This window comes from Dendrobates tinctorius, unplaced genomic scaffold, assembly GCF_039654945.1.
Source record: "Dendrobates tinctorius isolate UK_male_01 unplaced genomic scaffold, ASM3965494v1 ptg000111l, whole genome shotgun sequence".
Classification (NCBI taxonomy): Eukaryota; Metazoa; Chordata; class Amphibia; order Anura; family Dendrobatidae; genus Dendrobates; species Dendrobates tinctorius.
This window is the reverse complement of record NW_027361779.1, coordinates 14,557,689-14,582,992: the sequence shown is the minus strand read 5'-3', so window position 1 is coordinate 14,582,992 and position 25,304 is coordinate 14,557,689. Positions and strand designations below refer to the sequence as shown.

General features: G+C 40.5%; 1 long non-coding RNA gene across 1 annotated transcript in view; it reads left to right on the top strand.

Annotated features, from left to right (window-relative positions):
• The window catches only part of LOC141100838 (uncharacterized), a 197,461-nt gene extending 173,444 nt beyond the window's left edge, over positions 1–24,017 (top strand). The window contains exons 2-3 of the long non-coding RNA XR_012234798.1: positions 23,101–23,148; positions 23,838–24,017. This is a non-coding gene — a long non-coding RNA (uncharacterized lncRNA). The remainder of the gene's footprint in view (positions 1–23,100; positions 23,149–23,837) is intronic.
• The last annotated feature ends 1,287 nt before the right edge of the window (positions 24,018–25,304 follow it).

Below are 25,304 nucleotides of genomic sequence, written 5' to 3'. Positions count from 1 at the left end.
CAACAAAGGATATATCACAAAGTATTGAGATGAAATTTTGTTTCTGATCAAATACTTATTTTCCACCATAATATGCAAATAAAATGAAAAAAAAACAGACAATGTGATTTTCTGGATTTTTTTTTCTCAGTTTGTCTCCCATAGTTGAGGTCTACCTATGATGTAAATTACAGACGCCTCTCATCTTTTTAAGTGGTGGAACTTGCACTATTGCTGACTGACTAAATACTTTTTTGCCCCACTGTATATATATATATATATATATACTGTATGTATATATTTATATATATATAGCAGGTGAAATCAGTATTGAAAATGTCACCAATTTTATGAGTAAATATATTTCTAAAGGTGCTATTGACATGAAATTCTCAATAGATGTCGATAACAACCCATCCAATCCACACAGGCAAAGGAATCAAATCATAGATGTCCAGAACTTAAGTTATTTGTAGTAATGAGAAATGAAATAGGAAAAAAGTATTGAACACGCTTACTAAAATGTAATTAACCCCTTAATGACCTGGCCAAATTTTTTAAATCTGACCTGTGTCAATTTATGTGATAATAACTCTGGAATGCTTCCATGGATCCTGGTGATTCTGACATTGTTTTGTCGTGACATATTGTACTTCATGTTAGTGGTAAAATTTATTTGATATAACTTGCGTTTATTTGTGAAAAAACAGAAATTTGGCAAAAATTTTGAACATTTTGCAATTTTCCAACTTTGAATTTTCATGCCCTTAACATACAGAAATATGGCACACAAAATACTTAATAATTAACATTTCCCACATGTTTACTTTACATAAGCACAATTTTGGAACCAACTTTTTTTGTTAGGAAGTTATAAGGGTTAAAAGTTGACCAGTGATTTCTCATTTTTACAACACCATTTTTTTTTGGGGACCACATCACATTTGAAGTCACTTTGAGGGGTCTATATGATAGAAAATACCCAAAAGTGACAACATTCTAAAAACTGCACCCCTCAAGGTGCTCAAAACCACATTCAAGAAGTTTATTAACCCTTCAGGTGCTTCACCGAAATTTTTTGAATGTTTAAAAATAATGAACATTTCACCAAAAAATTACTTCAAGTCCAATTTTTTTATTTTACCAAGGGTAACAGGAGAAATTTGATTGCAAAAGTTATTGAAAAGTATGCTGATACCTGATATCTGGGGGGAACCACTGTTATGGCGCATGGCAGAGCTCATAAGGGAAGGAGCGCCGCTTGACTTTTTCAATGCAAAATTGGCTGGAATTGAGATCGGATGCCATGTCGCACCTGATGTGCCTTAACAGTGGAAACCCCCAATTCTAACTCCAACCCTAACCCCAACACACTCCAAACTCTAACCCTAGCCCTAACACTAGCCCTAACCCTAATGGAAAAATGGAAATAAATAAATTTTTTTAATTTTTAATTTTTCCCTAACTAAGGCTGGTTTCACATTTGCGTTTTTTTGCGCTTGAAAAAAACGCATACGTGCCCATGCGTTTTTTCCCCTATATTTAACATGGGTGCGCATACCTGCGCGCTGGCATGCGCACGTATGCGATTTTCATGAGCTGCGTTTTTTTGGGGTGTGCGTTTGTATTTTACAGACGCTACATGTTGCATTTTTTGGTCCTGCAAAAAAGCGCATGCGCACGTATGTGCACGTTTTGCGCTAAAAATGGCCATTATAGCCTATGGATGCGCATACGTGCGCACTGGCATGCGCATGTATGCGTTTTTTTAGCGCTGCGTTTTTTTGGTGGTGTCCACTTGTTGTACTAGTTATAAACTTCTAAAGTCAAAAAAAAAAAGTCTATATAAAGGAGGTGCCTGCCAAAACTCTGCCACTACTACACTGACAGATTGGAGAGCAGACAGTCACCAAGGAACCCATCTTCTATCAGCGTCAAGAATGTGAGTATATTACATTATATGCCTGTCCTTTTAAATTATGTATGTACTAATGATTTTTATTATTTTTATATGCAGTATGTCTTCAGAATCCGAATATTCCCCATCGCGGCAGGAATTAGCGCAAGCAGACCGTGAGGTGATTATTTTCGTGCATCTGGTAAGTATATCTGCTGCTACTCCAAATTTCTTACGTTTTTTTCAACTTTTTTAAGACATCATCATCATCATCTTCTGCAGACGGGACTACTGAGGGCGAAGAGCAGGAGCAGCGAAGCCAAGTCCCGGTGGTGATACGGAATGTATGTATCAAATGATTTGTAATGTTCTTTATTTTTTATCTTCTATTTTTACTCTTTTTTATGTTTCTTTTTTTTGTAACTTTTTATTCAATTTAAATTTGATTATTCTAATGAATGTGTTTTGTCTAGGTTCCACAACGGGATGAAGACGTCTACCTGGATAATGAGCAGCTCATCAGCCTGGTCCAGGAGCGTGCGCCGTTGTGGGACAGCCGTGACTGGCTGTACAAGGACAATGTGGTGACCCGGCGGCTATGGAATGAGGTGGCCGCAGCGTTGATGGATGGCTGGGACAGCGCCACAGCATCCTCCAAAAAGGCGTTTAGTGAGTACTTCCCTGCTCTGTATTGTGCCGCAGTGACTGTTGTCCTTGACGGCACTGTTGGGTTTCGTGCTAGGTATATTCTAGCAGGAAACCCAACAGTGTCATCGGGCTCTACAGTGACTGCTTTGAGTATTGTATTGCTATATTGTGCCGCAGTGACTGTTGTCCTTGACGGCACTGTTGGGTTTCGTGCTAGGTATATTCTAGCAGGAAACCCAACAGTGTCATCGGGCTCTACAGTGACTGCTTTGAGTATTGTATTGCTATATTGTGCCGCAGTGACTGTTGTCCTTGACGGCACTGTTGGGTTTCGTGCTAGGTATATTCTAGCAGGAAACCCAACAGTGTCATCGGGCTCTACAGTGACTGCTTTGAGTATTGTATTGCTATATTGTGCCGCAGTGACTGTTGTCCTTGACGGCACAGTTTTTTTTTTCCCAACAGTGGACAAAGTCCGAACACGTTGGCGTTCGATCAAGGACCGCTTCAACAGTGATGTTCGTGCTGAGGGCCAGGTTCGCAGTGGATCTGCGTCAAGGACCAGAACTAGATACCGTCACTATCACGCGTTGCAGTTCCTAAGACCGGTCCTTGCCACGAGATCGTAAGTATTATAAATTTTGGGTTTTTATTTTTATTAATCTGTGTTTTTCTAATCCACAGCTGATGCTTCTTGTAAAGGTATGGTAGTAATAATTTTCCTTTCTTCCACAGCACCTGGAGCAGCACCCTGCAACCTGGCCCTGTAGCGGTCCTTCCTCGGACGTCCTCTGACCCGTCCCAGCCATCCGACAGCCAGGAAGCACCTTGCAGGTCAGCCACACACACAGCTGGTGACCAGGAAGCTGGGCCATCAGGTGTTCCCCTGTCCCAGGTCTCTGCCACTGGTTATGCGGGCACTACCCGCCAGCGGCAGAGGGCCTTGGACAGGAATGTCTTGCCCGAGTTTATGCATTTGAGCGAGGCCTTTAATTCCAGCCTCAAGTCGCTGTCCGACAGAGTTGAAAGCGGTTTTGCACTCATGGAACGTGGTTTTAACCACTTTGAACACCGCTTCAATTCTGTAGAACAACCCCTTGACCGTCTGGAGGCCGACCTCAACAGACCAGCACACCATTTTTTTAGTAAGATTGAAAAGGGCATGGCGGAACACCTTAGTCCTGAGCAACAGCTGAATGTGCTGCAGGCCTGCAACAATGCTTTCTTGCAGGCTATGCAGCATAATCGGTACGGTCAGCAGTCAGTGGTGTCATTTCCACCTGTGCCACCATTGACTCGCTTCACCTCACTACCGACTTGTGCTGCATACCACTGCACGGACACCTCTATTCAAAGCCAGGACCCCACCGTTACACCACCACAAGTCTGAGTGCAGCTGGTCACTTCACCGACACCACCATGGCAAGCGCTGCTCCTGTCTGGAGCACCACCGCCACTCCCATGCATGCGTGGAGCTCAGCCACCACTAGGCAAACATAGAACAGCCCTGCCGCTACAACAACATGTAGTAGCCCTGCCACCACCACTCCGCAAACCTGGACCATCACTGCCGCCACCAGTCCTCCTGCAAGGACGAGCACTGCCAACCAAGAGCAGCAGCAGCAGCCACCTCAGCAGCAGCAGCAGCCACCTCAGCAGCAGCCACCTCAGCAGCAGCCACCTCAGCAGCAGCAGCAGCCACCTCAGCAGCAGCAGCAGCCACCTCAGCAGCAGCAGCCACCTCAGCAGCAGCAGCCACCTCAGCAGCAGCAGCAGCCACCCCAGCAGACGGGGGACCTACACTCAATATTTGCCCCAAGTTCAAGGCGAAATCAATCAAGGCGGGCATTGGGCCAAAGTCGGTCCAGGCACACAAGCCTACGGCGACATGCCATTACAACAAATGTACCTGAACAGATTTCCTCTCCTCCAAGTGTTCCTAGTTTAATTCCCTTAACTGGACTACCTTCCCCCACAAGTTTTGTTGCCCCTTCCCCTCAAACACCGTCTTCAACTGCAAGTGTTGCATATTCCCTGCACACCCCCAAATTGAAACCATCTGCCCCCAAACGCCGGAAAAAATAATTTTTTGGTTTATTTTTGTGATTAAAAATAAATTTACATTTGTGGTTCACCATTGCAAAGTTTCATTAATGTTGTTTGCGCCGCTCACACACACTGATGGGTAAATACATGTTAAAAACCAACCCAAGGCCTAGTATAGTCATATGTGAAATAACACGGACTAGTATAGTCATACCAAGGCCTAGTGTAATAACTCGAGTTTTACCAACTTGGATCTGGTTTCATGAAAAACAAACTGTTGAAACTTGTCTAAAAAATAAGTTTCTTTCTTAAAAAGTTTCACCAGTTTGTTTTTTGTGAAACAAGATGCTAGTTGGTAAAAATCGAGTTATTACAGTAGGCCTTGGTATGACTATACTAGGCCGTGGTATTTCACATATGACTATACTAGTAGGCCCAAGGCCTACTATACTCATATTTGAAATACCACGGCCTAGTATAGTCATTCCAAGGCCTAGTGTAATAACTCTAGTTTTACCAACTAGAATCTGGTTTCATGAAAAACAAACTGTTGAAACTTGTCTAAAAAATAAGTTTCTTTCTTAAAAGTTTCACCAGTTTGTTTTTTGTGAAACAAGATGCTAGTTGGTAAAAATCGAGTTATTACAGTAGGCCTTGGTATGACTATACTAGGCCGTGGTATTTCACATATGACTATACTAGTAGGCCCAAGGCCTACTATACTCATATTTGAAATACCACGGCCTAGTATAGTCATTCCAAGGCCTAGTGTAATAACTCTAGTTTTACCAACTAGAATCTGGTTTAGAATCTGGTTTCATGAAAAACAAACTGTTGAAACTTGTCAAGTTTCACCAGTTTGTTTTTCGTGAAACAAGCTCCTAGTTGGTAAAAATCGAGTTATTACAGTAGGCCTTGGTATGACTATACTAGGCCGTGGTATTTCACATATGACTATACTAGTAGGCCCAAGGCCTACTATACTCATATTTGAAATACCACGGCCTAGTATAGTCATTCCAAGGCCTAGTGTAATAACTCTAGTTTTACCAACTAGAATCTGGTTTCATGAAAAACAAACTGTTGAAACTTGTCAAGTTTCACCAGTTTGTTTTTCGTGAAACAAGATCCTAGTTGGTAAAAATCGAGTTATTACAGTAGGCCTTGGTATGACTATACTAGGCCGTGGTATTTCACATATGACTATACTAGTAGGCCCAAGGCCTACTATACTCATATTTGAAATACCACGACCTAGTATAGTCATTCCAAGGCCTAGTGTAATAACTCTAGAAACTTGTCTATTTCTACACTACCACAATTTTAAATAAAAGTTGGAATTGAGCTGATTACATTCATCCACTCAATGCTGACTTGTATTCCCCATTGACTTTCATTGGGGTTGGGTTTTAAGGGTTGGGTTTTGAAAAAATCACATACTTTTTTTTCAACTAGTTGGACAATTTTCTCTTGAAAAAAATTGGTTTCCTGATTCATGGCCTGCAGCTTTGCTCGTACCAATATATTTCACGCAGACTAGCAATGCTGCATTTTAACTCATATGTGTATTTATCTGCCCAGGTGTGTGAACATCAAAAAATTCAGTTATACATGGGAAGTTTTTTATTTAATTGGAGTTTAAAAAATATAGTGCACTCAGTAATGGTATCAAATAAGGTTTTTTATTACCATAAACAAACAAAAACATTACACGATTTCATCTTGCCAGTGCACCCGTCCTACATCAGAAATAAAGTAGGCCGCAAATTGGTCCCTCATTTGGCCAACTTCAACGGATGACCTGAGAGTGTGCTGAGTGAATTCAGGCAATGGGTTAGGAGCATCATCGTCCAGTTCAAAGGTCGGGTGCTCTTTAGCCATCACAAAGTTATGTAGAACCACACAGGCCTTCACCACCTCATCGACTGTTTCAAGTTTAAGATTAATGGCCGTGCCCAGAATTCGCCATCTGGAGACAAGAATCCCAAAAGCACACTCGACAGTTCTTCTGGCCCTGGTCAGCCTGTAATTAAATATTTTTTTGGTGTGGTCCAAGTCCCGGCTGGAGTAGGGTTTCAGTAAGTTTCCGCACATTTGAAAAGCCTCATCGCCATCCATTACAAAGGGCAGTGGCGGAGCTTCGGTGTGAGGAAGAGGCCGTGGCATAGAGAAATTAAATTGGTTGCCATACAACCTCCGGCCCATGTCTGAGTTTTTAAAAGCCTGTGAGTCATTACCACGGCCAAATGCTCCAATGTCCACTGCTACAAACATACATCCGGCATCCGCAATGGCCATGAGTACTATTGAAAAGTACTTTTTGTAATTATAGTACTCAGATCCCGTTCTTTTGGGTTTGATGATCCGTATGTGTTTACCATCAACAGCTCCCAAACAGTTGGGAAAATTGCATACTGTCCAGAATTTGTCAGCAATTTCCATCCACTTTTCAGCGGTGGGCAGGGGCATAAATTCTGGACAAAGAACATTCCAGAGAGCCCGGCAGGTGTCAGCAACAATTCCAGACAAGGTAGAGATTCCAATACGGTACTGGAAGTGTAGTGAAGATAGGGTTTCTCCAGTCGCCAGGAATCTGTGAACAGACAAAGAAGTAAAATTAATATTTATGTATATTATTTTAAAAAACTATAAAATAAAATATTAGTACATTCACGAAAACTAATTACCCAAGGTTTTGAATACTAAATTTAAAAAAAACCCATCAGACCGCACCCCTTGGTTTTTAAATATTACATACCGTAATGTCACCAGTAGCCGTTCCTCAGGAGGAATCGCACGACGGAGCTGTGTGTCCTGTCTCCGGATGGATTGTTGGACACGAGCAAGCAAATCCCTGAAACTTTCTTGGGACATCCGGATATAATCTGTAAATTTCTCCGGGTTTGCCTGGAGCTCGCTGTAGAGGGTGTGGTATGCCCCACGGCTCTCCCGGAGTTCAACAATCGGATGTATCCACATACGCCGCCGCTGCCGTCTTCGCTGCCTCTCTCTCTTCCTTTGTTCATGGCAAGCAACTGCATACGCCTGAGCCATCGCGATGTCCAAATCCAAGTTGAAGTGAAAACTCTTCCAGCGCAGATCCATGGTCACGAGAAGAATCAAGCAAATGTGAAGAATACTGTAGACAGGGTCTATATATTAACATACCACACCCACAATGAAGTCCCATTGGTCTTGTGTGTTGTTGAATGTTTTTTTTTTCTTTTTTGGGTTTTTTTTCCAAAATCTGTAAAAAAACGCAACGCACAAAAAACGCATACAAACGCACAAAAATGCTGCGTTTTTTTCCTGCATGCGCATAAAAATGCTTGAAAAAAACGCAGCGTTTGTATGCATCTGTATGCGTTTTTTCTATGCGTTTTTTTGCACTAAAAACGCGCTGGAAAAATAAGCAAGTGTGAAATTAGCCTAAGGGCGTGATAAAGATGGGTTTAATTTACTATTTATAGCGGGTTTTATGTTTGGCAGCTGTCACACGCTAAAAGACGCTTTTTATTGCAAAAAAGCATCACCACATTTTGAGAGCTATAATTTTTCCATATTTTGACCCACAGAGCCATGTGAGGTCTTATTTTTTGCGGGACGATTTGACGTTTTTATTGGTACCATTTTTGGGCACATGACATTTTTTGATCGCTTTTTATTCCAATTTTTGGGACGCAGAATGAACAAAAACCAGCAATTCATGAATTTATTTTGGGGAGTATTTACACCATTCCGTGTGTGGTAAAATTGATAAAGCAGTTTTATTCTTCAGGTTAGTACGATGACAGCGATACTTCATTTATTTTTTATGTTTTGGCGCTTTTATACAATAAAAACTATTTTAGATAAAAAATAATTATTTTGCATCGCTTTATTCTGCAAGCTATAACTTTTTTATTTTTTTGCTGATGACACTGTATGGCAGCTCGTTTTTTGCGGGACAAGATGACGTTTTCAGTGGTACAATGCTTATTTATATCCATCTTTTTGATCGCGTATTATTGCACTTTTTTTTCGGTGGTATGATGATAAAGCATTGTTTTTTTGCCTTGTTTTTTTGAAGGGGTTCACTAAAGGGGTTAACTAGTAGGATAGTTTTATAGGACTAGTCGTTTCGGATGCGGCAATACTAAATATGTGTACTTTTATTTCTTTTTTTATTTACAAAAAAAAGAATTTATTTGGGAATATTTTTTTTTGTTATTTATTTAGGAATTTTTTGAAAATTATTTTTACACATGTTTTTTTTTTTACATTATCACATTGTCCCAGGGGGGACATTACTATATAGTGTCAGATCACTGATATGACACTTTGCACTGCACTGTGCCAGATCAGCCATCTGACAGGCAGTGCAGGAGGCTTCTCAGGGCTAGCTCTCAGCAGGCACGGAGAAGTCACCTCCCTGCAGGACCCGGAAGGCCCCGCAGCCATCTTGGATCTGGGGGCCTAAAGGGAGGAGGCCCTCGGAACAACATGAGCATATCGCGTTGTTCCGAGGGTCTCAGGGAAGCACGCAGGGAGCCCCCTCCCTGCATGGTTCTTCCCTATGCCCCTGCAGCACTGTGATCATGTTTGATCGCAGTATGCCAGGGGTTAATGTGCCGGGAGCTGTCCGTGACCGCTCCTGGCACATAGTGTGAGGTATCAGCTGTGATAATCAGTTGACACCCGGCCACGATTAACTGCGCTCCCCCCGTGAGCTGATCGCGATGACGTACTATCCCGTCCATGGGCATTAAAGCCCAGGGTGCAAGGATGGGATAGCATGTCAAATGTCAGGAAGGGGTTAATCCAGATAGTCATACCACACAAAAACATTATAAAATGACATTTCCCTGATGTCTGCTTTACATCAGCACCATTTGTAAAATGTTGTTTTAGGGTGGTTTTGCACTTACAGTATTTTTGCGGGCCGATTTTGCGGCCCCAATAGCTTTCTATGGGGCCGCCAAATCGGCCTAAAAAAATTCAATGGTGTGCCGTGTGCCGTACGGCCATAAGGGCTGTATATACGGCCGTGAAAAAATATCGAGCTTGCTCGATATTTTTCACGGCGTACGGACACGGTGCCCATTTAAATCAATGAGGCCTCAAAAACAAACCAGAAGTTTGTTTTTGTGGCGTGCCGTCACTTCCCGTTTTAGGAAAGCCTTTTTTTCTCCAATACTATTTCCATAGTATTGGAAAAAAATGGCGGTCCGCAAACATTTTATGGGGGCCGTTATTGTGCCACACCACAAAAAATGCGGTGATACAAAAACAGGCCCCAATAACGGACCGCAAAAAATGCAGTAAGTGTAAAACCACTCTTATTTTGTTCGAATTTTAGAAGGTTTAACAATGTAGCAGTAATTTTTCATTTTTCAAGGAAATTTACAAGATTACCATAAGATGAGACCATGACTAAGACTATCTAGTCAAAATGCTTTGGTCTTGGTCCCCTGGGATTCTCCTTGTGTTGTCAACATGTCTTTTTAAAACAAGTATTGAATAAATTTGAAGTTTTACCTTTCTACGCTGGTGAACATTCCTTCCTATTTCTGTCTCAAGAAATGCCCAGGTCCAGGTCAACTCCATATGTGGATTCCTTTCACTAAGTGCCAGATATACGATGAGCTAAATATTTCCCCCTCTCTATACTTATTTTTTTAGGGACTTTTAAGTTTTGAAGTGATTTTGGGAGTCTTATATATTGGAACCCCCAAAAGGTCACACCATTTTAAAAAGAGCACCCTCAATATATTCAAAATTGGTTTCAGGTAGTTTATTAACGCTACAGGTGCTTTTCAGGAATTAATGTAAAGCGACATAACAGGAATGAAGATGCTTATTGTTACCATATAAATGTTGATAAATTCTGAACAGGTCATTGTAGCCAGTAGACTTTAACACCATTGTTTAGCCATGAATTGTCATGGTAAACATCAAAACCACACAGTTAAGATCTCAGGTTGCTGATGGGTTTAATGAGGGAGCCTCCACACCCTGTTAACCATATAGTCATTATTGACACCAGCATTTAAGGGGTTAAACAACTATAGTTGGTACCAATACTGATTGTGGCTGATGAAGCAAATTGTCAGCTATAGTGTACAGCCGACAGCTGCTGGATTGTCACTAGTGGAGGGATGCTAGTCCATTATATCGCAGGTCAGTTTAAAGACACATTGGTGGTCACTAAAGGGCTAATACTTCTTATCCAAGCCTTTGTTGGTGATGACAACTTCAAGATGCCTCCTGTATGGAGAAACTAGTCACATCCATTGCTTAGGTATGATTTTGACCCACTCTTCCAAATAAACACTCTTCAAATTCTGAAGGTTCTGTGGGCTACTATGAACTCGGAGCTTTAGCTCCTTCCATACATTTTTTATTGGATTCAGGTCAGGTGATTTGCTGGGCCATTCTAGAAGCTTTATTTTCTTTCTATAAAACCAATTGAGAGTTTCCTTGGCTGTGTGTTTGGGATCATTGTCTTGCTGAGTTGTCCACTGGTAGATGGCAGCAGATTTTTATCAAAGATATCTGGGTACATTTGTCTATTCATCATTCCTTCAATCACATGAAGCTTACCAGTGCCGTATGCTGAAAAACAGCCTCACAACATGATGTTCCAACCTCCAGACTTCACTGTTGATATGTTGTTTTAAAATGGTGTGTATTATAAACATATAAAAGAGAACAGAGACATGCCACGTGCAAACAGGGATCACCCCCAAAAAATCACATTTTATGAAGGCACATAACGTAAAAAACAATTAAAAGCATCTTAAAAATGTCAAGAAATGACATTAGTACAAAACAACCCATAATGGAGTTATATGAACCATAGCTAATGAAAAAAATTGGAATAACATAGAAAAAGCAGGGAAAAAATGGCAAATTGGACAAAATTTCACACAAACCCCCAAAATAGGCTGGACAAAATGGTTGGCAATTTTCCAAAACTATGGATAAACAAGTTTGTTTCTAGCTCGTTCAAACTCACCTGTGGCAAGGGACAGGTGTAAGCAATATGAAAATCACACGTGAAACCATATAAAAGGGGAGAAGTTGATTCAATATTTGCATTGTGTGTCTGTGTGTGCCACACTAACCATGGTGAACAGAAATTGGCTGACACAGAGCATTAAAAACTATACTGCAGTTTGCCAAATTATACAGCCAAAATCCTTCTGGGAAAGCGTCTTGTGGACAGATGAGACCATGTTAAGGCTTTTTTGGTAAAGCACATAATTCTACTGTTTACCAAAAACGGAATGAGGCCTACAAAGAAAAGAACACTGCCTACAAAGATACAAAGCACTGTAGAGTTTTGAAGTGTCCAGCAATGAGTCCGGATCCTAATTCCTTTGCATACCTGTGGAAAAATGTTAAAGTTGCTGTTGGGAGAAAGCACACTTCCAACATGAGAGACCTGGAGCAGCTTGCAAGAGAAGAGTGGTCCAAAATTTTAGTTGGAAGGTGTAAGAAGCTTGTTGATGGTTATAGGAAGCGATTAATTGCAGTTATTTATTCCAAAGGGTGTGCAACCAAATATTAAGCTGGGCATGCCAACAATTTTGTCTGTCCCATTTTTAGGGTTTTGTTTGAAATTATGTCAAATTTGCCTTTCTTTTCTGTTTTTTTTTGTTGTTGTTCCCATAAACACAAAGGAGACAAACATGTATATAACATAACGTGTAATTTCAATAATTTTATGGGAGAAATACTTCATTTTCTAAGAAAGACAGAGAAAAGAGACTTGCACAAATACCGGGACCACTGTATAAATAACAATATTTGCTTAATTTATTCATATAGCCAACAGTGATTAAAAACATTTAAAACAAGATTATAGTACACACCAATCAAGGGGGATGAGCCCAACAAACAGAAATATAAATACTGATTTTAACAGTGGAACTGGAATCACTGGTATTATATAAATATATACCGTATTTTGCGGATTATAAGACGCACTCAAAATTTTGAGGAGAAAAATAGGAAAAAACTTTTTTTTAATAAAATAGAGCTGCTTCTTATAATCCATCCGTCTAATTGCTTACCGGGGGGTGGTGGCTGAGGTGAAGCTGGGTTCCAGGGTTGCTGCTGGAGGAGGCAAGAGTGGAGCATTGCTGCAGGCCGGGATGTGGGGGTGTTCAGATGTGCAGCGCGCCACTGCGGGTGTCCGCTTCTGCTGCAGGTGTTCGGTGCTGCTGCGGGTGTCCGTTGCTGCTGTTGAATATACCAATCTTACTGTTCTCTGGCAAATGCAAATCGCCCTGCATAGTGTTGGGCTGTAAGCACAACACCCACTTGTGCATGTACGGCCCTCATATCACCCTCATGGAATCTGTTTCTGACAGTTTGAGCAGACACATGGATGTTAGTGACCTGCAAGAGGTCATTTTGCAGGGCTCTGGCACTGTTCCTCCTTGCACAAAAGAGCAGGTAGCGGTCGTTGTGGTTGTTGCACTCCTACGGCTCCCTCCACGGCTCCTGGTGCACTGGCGTGTCTCTTGGTATCTGCTCCATGCTCTGAACACTGTGCTGACAGGCACAGCTACCCTTCTTGCCTCATGCTACTGTAACTCTCGAGGTGAGAGCAATGTTAAAATGCTACCAAAGCAACAGCCAAAAAGGATGAGAACACAGAAATGGTCTGTGGTCACCACCTCCTGGACCACTATTTTATATGATTTGTCTTGCTAATTGCCCATCATTTCAACCTGTTGTCTGTTCCATTTGTACAACAGCAGGATAAACTGATTCACAATCATTGTTGCTTCATAACTGGACAGGTTGAGTTCACAGAAGTGTGATCGACTTGGAGTTAGATTGTTTTGTTTATGTTTACCCTTTATTTTTTTGAGCAGTGTATATAAATATATATATATATATACTGTATATTACTAGCTGAAGAGCCTAGCGCTGCCCAGGCATAGTAACTAACTATGGTTAGTTATAACAAATTATAATGATTATATCTATATCTATAAAGCTGAGTGTAGAGCCCCGCCCACTCCGCATAGCCACATTCACTATAATATCCCATATCATCCCATCAGCCAAAGCTACCGGACTACTACCCCTTATATTCCACATCGTCCCGTCACCCAGAGCCACCGGACTACTACCCCTGATATCCCACATCATCCTGTCAGCCAGAGCCACCAGAATACTACCCCTAATATCCCACATCATCCCATCAGCCTGGGGTCAGAACCAGAGCACTGAGTGTAACTTCCATACCGGTTATAACTTTAAGAGAGGCTTGGCATCAGAACCAGAACACTAAGTGGATTTGCCCTGACTTCCATACCTATGGTCCCTTTTATTGAAGCTTGGGGTGATAATCAGAGTGCTGAGGGATTTACCCTAACTTCCATACCGGGGATCCCTTTAAGAAAGTCTGGGATCAGAACCAGAGCATTGAGTGGATTGCTCTGATGTGCATACCAATAATCCATTTAATAGAACCCTGGGGTTAGAATCAGAGCACTGAGGAATTTGCCCTAACTTCCTTACAGGAGATCCCTTTAAGAGAGCCTGGGTTCCGTACCAGAGCATTTGAAGGCAATTGCCCTGACTTCCATACTTTAAGAGAAGCATGGGGTCAGTACCAAAGTGCAGAGTGGATTTGCCCTCACTTCCATATCAGGGATCCCTTTAAGAGGGGCCTTGGGTCAGAACCAGTGCGCTGAGTGGATTTGCCCTAACTTCCATAATGGAAGTTCCCTTTAAGAAAGCCTGGGATCAGAACCAGAGCGCCTGATGGATTGGCCATGACTTGCATATCAATGATCCCTTTTAGAGACCCTGGGGTCAGAACCACAGAACTGAGTGGAACGGTCCTAAATTCCATACCAGGGATCCCTTTAAGAGAACCTGGGGTCAAAACCAAAGCGCAGGAAGGATTTGCTCTGACTTCCATACCGGAGATTCCTTTAAGAGGGAAGATGTGCCTATGAGATGGAGGATGTATGATGGGTATATAGGCATGGGAGGGGGGTATTCATTTCTGTCATATGCTCTCTGCTCCTTTCAGGGGGGCAGACAATGGCTGGGAGCTTATGTTCCCAGGGATGCTAGATTTCTCCCACCATGTCAGTGTTTGCTGAGGTGTTGTCAAGTGGGAACACTTGCTCATAGCAACCAACCACAGCTCAGCTACTTTTAACCAGCTCTGGTGAAATGAGAGATGCTTAGTGATTGGTTGCAAGGAAAACTGTTGCTCATAGCAACCAATCACAGCTCAGCTTCTTTTGAACAGCTCTGGTGAAATGAAAGATGCTTTGTGATTGGTTGGTGATACACACATACATACATATATTCAGTTTTATATATAGAGATTTATAAATACTATATATATATATATATATATATATATATATATATACACTTGAAACCAGAAGTTTACATACACTGTATAAAAATACATATATGCATGTTTTTCTCAATATCTGACATGAAGTCAGAATAAACTTTTCCCTTTTTACGTCAGTTAGGATTACCATAATTATTAATATTTCCCAAATGCCAGAATAATGAGAGAGAACGTTTAAAGACTGTCTTTAGAAAGATCGTATGATGGACCAGGGATCATCCCACTGAACCCTTGCAGTCCTTCCACGTGGGCAGAGTAGTATTCAGAGAACACATGGTTAGGGTAAAACAGTGTGACAATACTATATTGTACCACCAAGAGACAATAACATATAGAACAGTCCCTGTAAATACACAAGATAGTGTAAATCACAGAGTCTCACCCTTCCGCTGACTCATCGGGATTAGATCAGCTGTGACTTTGGGGCTTTCAGGCCAACTACCTCCACCAGTGGCACCCAGCTTTTGACGGATACCCACAGAGAGAAGGTAACGACAAGCTTAGGAAGGTGACAGTCCTTTGAGGTACGTAGCCAGGTGACCTGATTGTCCCAAACTGCCTTCTCATAAGGATTCCATGGGTTCAGGTGACCAGATGGTCCTAACCTGGCTTCTCTCAATGTCTTTCAGGGTTCAGTGATGTTCAGTGGAGAAGATCTGTATTCCTCCAGCTAGCGCCATGGTCCCTTAAGCTGACATCCTGTAGAAATCTCCCAAATTTGTACTCCTCTGGTTGGAGCCATGGTGTCCTGGCTGCTATTCTGTAGAGTCTCTTTGCAGAAGGATAAAGGTCCTTTTTTATATCTACATTTGTCCATCAAGCCATCATCCATAGGTGAGGGGTAAGGTGGGATGAGGTCAACTCTCATTGTTTGATTATTTAATTAATCTGCATAGTTTGCCCTTTATGGTCCTGCAGTTCAACAAACTACATGGACTTATACAATGGATAATCAACATATTAGCAAACATCAGTTGTTCAATTACCCAGTGTACCTGTCCTCCAAAGATATCAACACAATAATCAATTCAAGAGTCAATGTTTTGGCTCATTTGAACAATGGCCTATGTCTCTTGATCCACCGAAGAAAAGCACATTAATACAAGACTCAACATTTAGGCTCATATAAACAATTGCCTATATCTCTTGACCCACCAAATAAAAACACATCAATTCAAGATTTAATGTTCAGGCTCATATGAACAATGACCTATGTCTTTTGACAATCCGAAGAAAAATACATCTGGCCTAATTAAGAATAAATTCTCTGTCATCACAGTGACATATTGCATCAGCTACAGTTGTGTGAAAAAGTGATTTCCTCTTCTTTCGCATGTTTGTCACACTTAAATGTTTCAGATCACCAAACAAATTTAAGTATTAGACAGATAACACAAGTGAACACAAAATTGCATTTTTTTAAATGAAGGTCTTTATTTTTAAGGGAAAAACAAATCCAAACCTACAGGGCCCTGTGTGAAAAAGTAATTGCCCCCTCCTTAAAACATAAGTTAACTGTGGTATATCTCATCTATGAGAAGTGGAATTCAAATTCCCCAGCCACATCCAGGCCTGATTACTGCCACACCTGTTCTAAGTCAAGAAATCACTTAAACAGGACATGCCTGAGAAAGTGAAGTACACCAAAAGATTCCTCAAAAGCTAGGCATCTTGACGCAATCCAAAGAAATTCTGAAACAAATGAGACACAAAGTCATTGAGATCTATCAGTCTAGAAAAGGTTACAAAGCTATCTCTAATGGTTTGGGACTCCAGCGAACCACAGAGAGAGCCATTATGCCCAAATGGCAAAAACATGAAACAGTTCCCAGGAGTGACGGGCCAAGAGCTCAGCGACAACTCATCCAAGAGGTCACAAAAGACCCCACAACAACATCCAAAAAAATGCAGGCCTTACTTGTCTTACTTAAGGTCAGTGTTTATGACTTCACCATAAGAAAGAAAGTGGCAGAGTTCCAAGATTAAAATCACTGCTGAGCAATAAGAGCATAAAGGCTCATCTCAGTTTTGACATTAAACATCTTGATGATCCCCAAGACTTTTGAGAGACTACTCTGTGGACTGACTGGACAAAAATTGAACCAAGGGCACCGGGTGATGGTAGCACCTTCTCTTTCCATACAGAACAGTACATCTGTGAATTCATGATGCCATCAATGAAATGTAGCTTCTCTACAACAGCAGCACTTACGAAGCTCCTAATAATAACACTGCCTCCATGTTTCACTTTAGGCGCTATGCATTTTTTTGTACTCCTCAACTTAGCAATGCCATACTGGTTTGAGGTCATCAGTTTCAAAAATGCCTATCTTGGTCTAACCATTACAGATAACAGAGACTCAGTAGCTTTCATATTTTTCAGTATATGCCCTGACAAATTGTATGTGGGTTTTTTGTTTATTTGTGCATTGACTTTAGGTAAGGATTCCTTCGTGGATGACACCCATGCATTCCATTCCTCTGTAGTGTAAACCATATTGTGTCATGGGAAACACTCATACCGGTTTGACGTTCTACTTCTTCAGAAAACTGCAATGAACTTGCATGTTGATTTTCTTTAACCCTTCTCATCATAAGATGCACCTGTTTAGGTGTTAACTTCTGTGGTCGGTCTGGACATCTCTGTGAGATGGTTCAATTTCCATCTTTAAGTTTTATATCACTTTTGCTACATATTCTGACTGATTTTATTTATTTAATTTTATGTATTTTACTCATTTACATAGCGCCATTAATTCCACAGCGCTTTACAGACATTATCGGCACTGTCCCCAAAGGGGCTCACAATCTAAATTCCCTAACAGTATATATAAAGCTTTGCAGATCTCCTTGAAACCTTCACCTTTGTTGTGAAAAATACATTATTTTATTTCTGAATTCTTGTGACATTTCTCTTCCATGTGGTGCAATTGCTGATTGTATTAAATGGATTTGGTTTTCTTAGTTAAAGAAGTTGTCCACTACTTTAGCAGTAGAATAGGTTATCAATGTCTGATCAGTGGGGATGCATCAGCCGGCACACCCTCTGATAAGCTGTTCTTGGTGTCAATGGTGGCGAGAAGTGCTCCATTAAGTGATAGTGGCACCGGATGGGGTTTGCACGTCCATCACCTTTGTGGGTGTATAAAATAACAAATCTTGTTTGCAATATATGTCTCACATTTGTGTTAGTAGTTTGTAGTATGGCATCCCATAGAAAGTATTGATTTTGAAAGAAAACTAAAGGTATTTTGAAAAAACTGTTGGAATGTACAGTACTTCTTTGGGTTTTTTTTCACTTGCAAGAAAAAATGATAAAAATTGGGCCAAACTCTGATGAAACTCGGAAGACACTAATTTAAGTGGCTAATGAAACTCAGTCTGCTCATCGCTTACTTTAAAGAAACAGATGTCTGAATGAGCCCTTAATCTAATAGCAACAACACCTCTAAGTTACGATAACTAAATATTAACAAACTATCTTATTTACAAAGCAACTACACATGGAAGGTGGGGGCTCTGTTATTGATTGTGCACTGGTGCCTAGGAGCTTAAAACCAACTAGTTGCCTTGGAAATGCTATTAACTTACATATATTGTGTAAATCTGTTGATAAATAGCGTTATAATGCTGCTCCGCTGCTTTACTGAACTAACTATACCTTTAGCGGTAACTGTAGGCACTTCCTGGCAATTTTATTGACAGTGGTCTCTGCAGCTCATCTGTTGAGAGCGAACTGTCAATCAAAGTGCTGAGCTGTGCTTACCACCGCTTCTTACAGTATAGTGAGTGATTACTGTATCCACTCTCTACAGCACTTTATAACTGAAAATGAGCCGTTCCTGGTAACCAAGCATTCAGTAAGGCGACTGGGCAACATTGTAAAGCCACTTACTTGCAGACTGACCCAATAACTGTCATATATCGTCTTTTCCAGCGTGACAGGTTCCCTTTAAAGCTAAACCTCTGACACTAGTGTAATGATTGTATAGGAAGCACACAGCATTATAGTGGTCTTACTAGATATTGACGTGTTTGTATACATATTAAACATGAATATCATTTCCCACTATGAATATTGTTAGTGTTGTATTTTTGTTATGTATAAGGAGACATTTTTACATAAGTGCAGAACTGGCAACATATAGGAAATGTAAATGCCTTATTAACACAAGATCACTTTTGAAGTTCTTCTGCACTACGTTTCTGAGGTGCCATTTCACTTTAATCTTCAATCCTAACTTCATAGTGTTTCTCTGTAAGATTCAAGCTATTCTAGCCACCTTGTTTTAATGCTCGGGGTTCAGCACTGTGAAGGTGCAATGATTATAGTTTAATGGATTCTGCAGTCTCAAGTCCTTTCCTAGCTTAGAATGTTGTTACTCTGTAAGGACATTTTAGAACTATTACTGATCGTCAAAGTGAATTTTCTCTGAGCCAGAAGGGGTCAGTGCAGACTAAAACAAGTTGTGATCAATTGAATTGGTGTAACAATTATGCTATAGTGGCCATAGTAAAAAGTATTTTTATACTAAACATCTGTACTGCATTTTAAATATACAATTTATGATGATAATGTTAATTATGTATTGCAGTGTGAAAGGAGCTACTGTACATTATCACAAAAAGATGCAATTTCAATATCTCATATTTTAGTTTTTCTCCATCCCCACTGTTTAATACAAACATTTCTGGACTTATTGTTATCTTTATGGCTTTCTTCATACAGACATTGATGGCAAATCCGCAGGATCAGTGAAGATCTGACCTCCATTAACCCTTCCTATTACACAATGACAGTAACTTGCTACTGTCTTCAGTTGGTTCCAATCAGCAATTCCTGGAGGCTGCATGATTGCTGCATTGCACTTTATTGATCGCAAGGGATCACAGCAGTTAGGCTTCCATTGATGGATGTTAATGTAATCTTTTATCATAATATAACATTAGAGATGACTGAATCTAACAAGATTTGAATTTGCCAAATCGCATGAATTTTAACCCGAAAACTTGATTAAGAACACATGTATTTTCCGCAACTGAATGACTCTTATTATGGGGTCTGGAGAGACCCCAGATCTTAATAAACTTAATATGAAGAAAAAAAACCCAACTGATACTCACCTAACCTCTCATCTCTGTTGCTCACTGTTCTCTGCATGATCCTCCATATGAAAGGCGCAGCAAATAGGGATAAGCAAACCCAAACTGTACAGTTTGGAGTTTGTAACAAACAAACCCAGAATATGGACTTCTTATCCTACATCCGTGTTAATATTTGGGTTCATGAGACAAATAAAGCTTGTTAAAAAGCTGCAACTGATTTCATCGCCTGTGAGACATGACCACGAGTGACCTATGGAGCCTTCTGTCACCAGTCATCGTTCTGGCTTTCACATTGGGCTCTGCAACAACCGGCGACTGTGAACTAAAGTGACATCATTAAGGACTATGGAGCATTGTGGCAAGCTCCATGGTTATTGGGCACTTCCCAGCTTAAAAATAATGGCCTGCAGCTGTCGCTTTGCCTTAGCTGGTTATTAAAAATAGGGGAACCCCACATCCTTTTTTTTTTGGACCTCCATTTTTAATAACCAGCAAAAGCCAAGCAGAATTCTGTGGGCTGATATTACTACATTGGGAAGGTCCATGGATATTCGTCGCTTCCCAGCATAATAAGACCAACTCACAGCTGTCTGCTTTCCCTTGGCTGCGAGCATGCTAGTGAAAACCCGACCAACGAGCATACTCGCTCATCACTACAGATAATGCTTTTTTTTTACACAGAGCAGGGGTGAAGCCTGCTATGTGCAGCATAATCGATCAGAAGATTGCAGCTTCAAGTCTCCTAAGGAGACTAATGTAGCCAATAAAAGGTAGAAAAAAGTTTTTAGGCTACTTTCACACTTGCTTTTTTTTGCAGCGCGTTTTTCCCGCAAAAAAACGCATTGAAAAAACGCATACAAACGCATACAAATGCTGCGTTTTTTTCAAGCATTTTTATGAGCATGCATGAAAAAAACGCAGCGTTTTTATGCGTTTGTATGCGTTTTTAGTGCATTTTTACCGCGTTTGCGTTTTTTTCCAACATTAGGTGGCCCCTCACACTAACCCAAACCATGACTTTACTAACCCTAACCCTGACCCTAACCCTGACCCTAACCCTAACCCTTAACCAAACCATACCCTGATCCTAACCCTAACCCTAACCCTGACCCTAACCCTGACCCTAACCCTAACCCTTAACCAAACCATACTAATCCTAACCCTAACCCTTAACCAAACCCTACTAACCCAAACCCTAACCCTAACCCTAAACCATAGCTAACCCTAACCCTAACCCTAGCCCTAAACCCCCTTAACTAACCCTAACTCTAACCCAAACCCCTAAATTCCATTGTCCAACTAATGGTTAAAAAAAAAACGCATGCGCAAAAAAACGCATACATAAGCATGCCAATGCGCACATATGCTCACCCATAGACTTATAATAGGAGTCTTGCTGTAAAAAAACGCATTGCGCGTGCATGTGTTTTTTTGAGGCAAGTCGGACGCCCAAAAAATGCAACAAGATGCATTTTGTGCGCCCGAGCGCATACCGCAAAAAAACGCATGCGCGGAAAAACGCATACAAACGCATGTGTATGCGCACATGAGCGCATCCCATGCAAAATATAGGCGGAAAAAACGCATGCGTTTTTTAGCGCTAAAATCCAGCGCGAAAAAACGCAAGTGTGAAACCAGCCTTAGGAATATAAAAAAAATAAAAAAGTTCAAATGACCCTCCTTTTGTCTCATTCAAAATAAAACAATAAAAAAAATTAAAAAATGCACATATTTGATATTGTCGCTTTCAGTATCGCCCAATCAATCAATCAATCAAAATATATAAAGAATTAATCCAATCTGTAAATGCGTAACTGGAAAAAAACCTCTAAAAGCCAGAATTACGTTTCTTTGGTTGCCGCAACATTGCAATAAAATGCAATAACAGGTGATTAAAACATTTCATGTACCTTAAAATGGTAACAATAAACACATCAACTTGGCGCGCAAGCCCTCACCCAGCCCCAGATCACAAAAAATGGAGATGCTACGGATCTTGGAAATTGGTGCCATTTTTGCGTTTTACAGACTTTGGAATTTTTTTTACCCACTTACAGTGGGGGAAATAAGTATTTGATTCCTTGCTGATTTTGTAAGTTTGCCCACTGACAAAGACATGAACAGTCTATAATTTTAAGGGTAGGTTAATTTTAACATTGAGGAATAGAATATCAAAAATAAAATCCAGAAAATCACATTGTATAAATTATAGAAATTTATTTGCATTTTGCAGTGAGAAATAAGTATTTGATCTCTCTGGCAAACAAGACAATAATTGGTGGCAAAACCCTTGCTAGCAAGCACAGCAGTCAGACTTTTTTGTAGTTGATGATTAGGTTTGCGCACATGTCAGGAGAAATTTTGCTCCACTTCTCTTTGCAGATCACCTCTAAATCATTAAGATTTTGAGGCTGTCGTTTGGTAACTCGGAGCTTCTACTCTCTTCATAAGTTTTCTATGGGATTAAAGGCTTGAGACTGGCTAGGCCACTCCATGACCTTAAGGTGCTTCTATTTGAGCCACTCCTTTGTTGCCTTGGCTGTATGTTTTGAGTCATTTTCTTGCTGGAAGACCCAGCCTCGACCCATTTTTAATGTACTGGCAGAGGGAAGGAGGTTGACACTCAGGATTTTACGGTATATGGCTACATCCATTCTCCCATTGATGCAGTGAAGTAGTCCTGTGCCCTTAGCAGAGAAACACCCCCAAAACATAACATTTCCACCTCCATGCTTGACAGTGGGGATGGTGTTCTTTGGGTCATAGGCAGCATTTCTCTTCCTCCAAACACAGGTAGTTGAGTTAATGCCAAAGAGCTCAACTTTTGTCTCATCTGACCACGGCACCTTCTCCCAGTCACTCACAGAATCTTCCAGGTGTTCATTGGCAAACTTCAGACAGGCGTGCACATGTGTCTTCTTGAACAGGGGGACCTTATGGGCACTGCAGGATTTTCAACCTTTACAGTGTAATGTATTACCAATGGTTTTCTTGGTGACTGTGGTCCCAGCTGCCTTCAGATTATTAACAAGATCCCTCTGTGCAGTTTTAGGTGGATCTCTCATCTTCGTCATGATCAAGGATACCACAAGAGGTGAGATTTTGCATGGTTCCCCAGATCAATGTTGATTGACTGTCATTTTGTATTTCTTCCATTTTCTCACTATTGCACCAACCGTTGTCTCCTTCTCACCCAGTGTCTTACTTATGGTTTTGTAGCTGTGCCTGACATCCTTATAAAGCTCTTTGGTCTTGCCCATGTTGTAGAGGTTAGAGACTGACTGATTAATTGAGTCTGTGGACAGGAGTGTTTTATAAAGGTAACTAAGACAGCTGTTTTTAATGCTTGGAACAAGTTGATTAGGAGAGTCTAACTTGTCTGTAGGAGTCAGAACTCTTAATGGTTGGTAGGAGATTAAATACTTATTTCTCAGTGCAAAATGCAAATAAATTTATATAATTTATACAATGTGATTTTCTGGATTTCATTTTTGATATTTTATCTCGCAATGTTAAAATTAACCTACCCTTAAAATTATAGACTTTTCATGTCTTTGCCAGTGGGCAAACTTACAAAATCAGCAAGGGATCAAATATTTATTTTTCCCACTGTAAATAAAAAAAAAACTTTTACATGTTTGGTATCTGCACACTAGTAATAACCTGGAGAATCATAATAGCAGGTCAGTTTTACCATATAGTGAACACGGTGAAAAAAAAATAATTGTAGAATTGCACTTTTTTTGCAATTTCACCACACTTGAATTTTTTTCTGTTTTCCAGTGCACTATGTGGTGAAATCAATGATGTCATTCAAAAGAATACCTTGTCCCGCAAAAAACAAGCCCTCAGACAGCCATATTGCCGAAAAAAGAAAAAGATTATGGCTCTGGAAAGAAGAGGATCAAACGAAAACACAAAAATGGAAAAATTCCAAGGTCATGAAGGGGTTATTAGGACTGTGCAGAGAGAAAAACAAATCTATATACAGTATATTATCCTCAGGTGATACATAGTACTACTACAGTTAATCAATTAACCAAATGTATACAAACAATAGTTCATTTTCCACACATCTATATATATATTTGCCTAGTAAATGCTTGAGGTTTTGAGGCATGAATGAGGGATGACGTTTACTGGTACTGTATATGTATCCTACAGAAAACAGGGCCAGGAGGAACAGGAAAGGCTTGTGCTGCCGTACATCATGGTTAGTGAGGAGAGGAACAAGGGGAACATGGCTGCTATATGAAGTAATTTGTTAAAACTTGAATGTATTTCACAGTTTTATTATAACATGAGACAAATATGTTCACAGTGAATAAGGAGAATAATGGTAGATTTGCTTGCCTATTTTGTTTATTTTCTATTATGAGTTTATTTTCCTTTTAGGCTGTCTTCACATGATGAGTTTTTGCTGTGTTTTTGATGCTGCAGATTTTTGCTGCATCAAAAAAGCCACATTTTCCAGTTATTTTTACATAAATTTGTAAAACTGTGTGTTTTTATTTCCATTACAGGACTTTATTATGGGTCTTTTTTATTGACAATAAGACTATAGGGTTAGTAGTGCATAGGCATTTTATAGATGCCTTTCCAACTACTGGACTTGATGTCATCTGAAAATGCAAAGGTGACATCAACCCCACAACTATGAACCCCATTTGCCACTGCCACATGACATGCGGGAAGAGCCAGGCAAAGCTCTAAAATTGGCGCATCTAATAAATGTGCCTTTTCTGGCGCGGCTGAGGGCTGCTATTTTTAGGCTGGGGGGGCGATATCCATGGCCCCTTACCAGCCTGAAAATACCAGCGCAGGCTGTCTTCTTTATCTTGGCAAGTTATCAAAAATGGGTAGGACCCCACAGCATTTTTTTAAAATAATTTATTTAAATAAATTAAAAAAAACGGTGTGGGGACCCCTCTATTCTTGATAACCAGCCACGATAAAGCTGACAGCTGAGGTTTGCAGCACACAGCTTTCAGTTTTGCCATGCTGGTTTTCAAAAATAGGAAGACCCCAGGTCATTTTTTTATTATTCATTTATTTTTAGCGCAGTTTCCAGCTGATGAATAGTCCCATCTGCTGCTGCCTGCTCTCGCTATTATTAGCAACAACAGGCGTAGGCTGATGGGAGTAGTACTCTCATTAGTCGATACCCCTGTGACTGGAGGTAAACACATTTTTTTAAAGCTCTTACAGCCAATCAGAGCCGCTGATGTTTCTTGCGCTTCTTGGAGAAGT